Source organism: Rhagoletis pomonella, unplaced genomic scaffold (assembly GCF_013731165.1).
Source record: "Rhagoletis pomonella isolate Grant_MI unplaced genomic scaffold, Rhpom_1.0 Rhpom_scaffold_00001, whole genome shotgun sequence".
In the NCBI taxonomy this organism is placed as follows: domain Eukaryota; kingdom Metazoa; phylum Arthropoda; class Insecta; order Diptera; family Tephritidae; genus Rhagoletis; species Rhagoletis pomonella.
The window spans coordinates 63,155,970-63,160,070 of record NW_023458555.1 but is presented as its reverse complement, the minus strand read 5'-3'; positions in this window follow the sequence as shown (position 1 = coordinate 63,160,070).

Here is a 4,101-nt window from a genome sequence, read left to right as displayed (position 1 = left end):
GTTCCAAAATACATAAAATAATTTATTATTTTGAAATGCTGTGAACTGGTTTTTAAGATAACTTTATTTGTTCAATGACTCAATCCGAACGCTTTCTTGTTGAAAGTACTGCATATAATACAGTTCTTATACACAATTCCATACATACATACATATGCACATAATTATTTATGTTTGCTAGACAGACAGCAATTTTCGTTTCCTAATATGTAGTTGTGATGTCGCGTACATCTTTGATATTTCTCTGAGCGGAAATGTATGCCTTTCTTCCACAAGAAGGGGGTACTTAGATATGTTGTCGGTATTTGAACAAAGAGTTATATTTATTGGAAGATTTTTCTTAAGTATATACCATGCATTAGCGTGGGCCGAAAATCCGCTTTTTTAGAGTTTTGATCGGTAATAGCAAAAATATGGTTTATAATGCTCTAAAACAATCTGTGTGCAAGATGACAATTCTTGGTCAATATCTTAGGCTCGCCCAAGTTCATCAAAGATCAAGTGCTAAAAAAAAATTTTCTTAGCTTACTTCGATTCTCTACAAAAAACGTGAATATACCAAATTATGTAGGACTAATACTTTCGAAGATACTTGCAATTTTAGTAAAAAAATTGATTAATTAATGTTTTTATTAAATTTTTATTTTTTGAACACATTGAACTTGGGCGAGCCTAAGATATTGGACAAAGATTTTCATCTTTTACACAGACAGTTTTTAGAGCATAATGAGCCATATATTTGCTATTACCAACCAAAATTCTACAAAAGGGGATTTACGGCCCAAGCTACTATGCATACATACATATGGGTGTTTCCAGCGGAACGTCCACCACGACAAAAAAAATAAAAGTTTTATATCTAACGTATTTACTGGCCGATTTGTCTGCTTTTTAAAATATATACTGGCTATGTAAGTAGAATCATGTTTGCATAAAATGGTCTTCCTAGGTGGTCGAGATATTTCGAAAAACCGTATTTATGGTCCGATTTGGTTCGAATTCGGCGTATGTGGTTGAAACATAATAAATCATAGATTTCTAATAAATTGACCTTGAATTGGCGCTGAAGTCAAAATATAAAGTATATTCTACATAAAATACATGTTTTATTTGCGTTGAAAATTTATTTAAAAGCAATATTAACAAAAATATAACGATGGAAATTTATGTCATGTGACGCCACGTCACGTCACGTTTCACACTTGGGGTTGTAAAAGAGAATTGAAACAATTTGCATTAATTCAAAAAACTCTAAAAACAACTAGAATTGCTCCAAATCATACTAAAATAAGTTTCATGAAAATAGCCATCCACGATTCGCAGAGTTTTGCGATTTTAAATGCTTATATTTCAGGACCAAGCAGTTCGATTGATTTCATTTTTCGGTTAAATATAGAGCTAATTATGTGCTATACAATGGCCCAAAAAAGTTAAAGAAAACAAATGGTATTCCTTTTTTGTATCACATTGAAATCGTACGACTGTCACGTGCGCCACCATGGGAATGCCCATATGTATGTACATCAAAGCAGTCGGAGGTAAGTATATTATTTAGGCACCCTAAAATTGTGCATACGCAATAATGCATATGCAAAAAACCGAAATAATGCATATATACACAGTTTCGGTTCAAAACCGAAATAATGCATATGAAAAAACCCGAAATAATGCATATATGCACAGTTTCGGTTGAAAACCGCAATAATGCATCGTTTGAAAACCGAAATAGTGCATACGAGAAAAACCGAAATAATGCATATATGCACAGTTTCAGTTCAAAACCGAAATAATGCATATGAAAAAACCCGAAACATACATGAAAACGAACTTCTTTCTAACCCTAACTAAGTAGAATTCTCCTTTCTGTGTTGCCGGAAAAGGGGGCGGGAGTATTTTTGCGCAGAACTTCTTTCCGCGTAGGCGGCCTTCGGCCGCGCTTAGGGATTATAACCCTTACTGAGTAGAATTCTTCTCTCTGTGTTGCCGGAAAAGGGGGAGGAAGTATTTTTGGTCAGAACTTCTTTTTGCGTAGGCACTCTTCGGCCGCGCCCTGGTATTATAACCCTTACTAAGCAGAATTCTCCTTTCTGTGTTGCCGGAAAAGGGGGGCGGAATTATTTTTGCGCAGAACTTCTTTTTGCAAGCCTTCGGACGCGCTTAGGTATTATAACCCTTACTAAGCAGAATTTTTTCTGTGCTGCCGGAAAAGGGGGGCGGAAGTATTTTTGCGCAGAACTTCTTTCTGCGTACGCGACCTTTGGCCGCACTTTAGGATTATAACCCTTATTAAGTAGAAATCTCCTTTCTGTATTGCCGGAAAAGGGGGGCGGAAGTATTTTTGCGCGCTTAGGGATTATAACCCTTACTAAGGAGAATCTCCCTTCCTGTGTATCCGGAAAAGGGGGGCGGAAGTATTCTTGTGCAGAACTTCATATTGCGTAGGCGGTCTTCGGCCGTGCTTAGGGATTATAACCCTTATTAAGTAGAAATCTCCTCTGTTGCCGGAAAAGGGGGGCGGAAGTATTTTTGCGCAGAACTTCCTTTTGCGCGCTTAGGGATTATAACGCTTACTAAGGAGAATCTCCCTTTCTCTGTTCCGGAAAAGGGGGGCGTAAGTATTCTTGCGCAGAACTTCATTTTGCGTAGGCGGTCTTCGGCCGCGCTTAGGGATTATAACCCTACCCTATAAGTAGAAATCTCCTTTCTGTGTTGCCGAAAAAGGTGGGACGGGAGTCTTTTTGCGCAGATCTTCTTTTTGCGTAGGCGGCCTTCGGCTGCGCTTAAGGATTATAACCTTTACTGAGTAGAACTCTCCTTTCTGTGTTGCCGGAAAAAGGGGGCGGAAGTATTTTTGCACAGAACTTCTTTTTGCGTAGGCGGCCGCGCTTAGGGATTTTAACCCTTACGAATTAGAATTCTCCTTTCTGTGATGCCGGAAAAGGGGGGCAGAAAAATTTTTGTGCAGAACTTCTTTCTGCAGAGGCGGCCTTCGGCCGCGCTTAGAGATTATAATTCATATTAGAAAAAACGAAATTGTCCATCTGCACACTTTCGTTAGAAAACAGAAATAATGCATATACATAACATAAACCGAAATAATGCATATGTGAAAAACGAAGTAATATATACATGCACAGTTTCGGTTCCCTCCAGTACTGCTGGAGTCAATCGCTAGTTTTGAACCGCTACTGCACCGACTCCTAGGTAAGTAGCTACTCTACTAACCCATGGTAGTGCACATGGTAGTGCAGAGTCGAACCAGATAGCGAAAAACTACGACAGAGGGCGACCATAAATCAAGCAAGTGACTACTATAGTAACTCGCGGTAGTACAGAGAGAGTCGATGGTGACTACCGCCTAGGACATTGCCTTGTAAAAGTAATCGATGAAATACACTGCAAGTAGTCGGTCGGTAATTGACGGAGTTTATCAGGTAGCTACCGATTCAGCAGTCCTGTAGTCGCTCCCCCGTACTGCAGGGGTGAAACCCGAAATAATGCATATGAAAAACCCGAAGTAATGCATACATGCACAGTTTCGGTTGGAAACCGAAATAATGCATTTGAGAAAATACCGAATTATGCATATGCATACTTTCGTTTATAGCGTGAAAAAAAGATCAGTCCAGCGCCTTCGTCTTGATCTGCTAAACTTAAACGTAGAATACGTGGTATTATTAAGATCACATTCAAGTTAAAAATGGTATATGAAATATTCGTTTTGATTTTATTGAATTGAATTTAATAAATCAATATAACCTGCAAAATATTAATACTTAGCCATAGAGAAGCAGATCCACATTAATTGCAATCATATGTACCATCAGCTTATCAATTATATAAATAGGCAATCATGTTTCCTTTACACCCCTTTTACGGCTAAACTGTATTTTGATGCTGATGTGCAGGCAATTTTTAATATTTCAAATTAGTTTAAAATAGAGCGAAAAAATCAATTCAAAAGTCACACCAATACCAATGCCATACATGTACATGGTTGGGGCGGAAATGCCTCCTAAATGTATGCTTTAATATTGATAGTGAATTAAAGAATCGTGCTAAGCAGCAGTTTAGGAATAAGATGTATGTATGTATGTACAT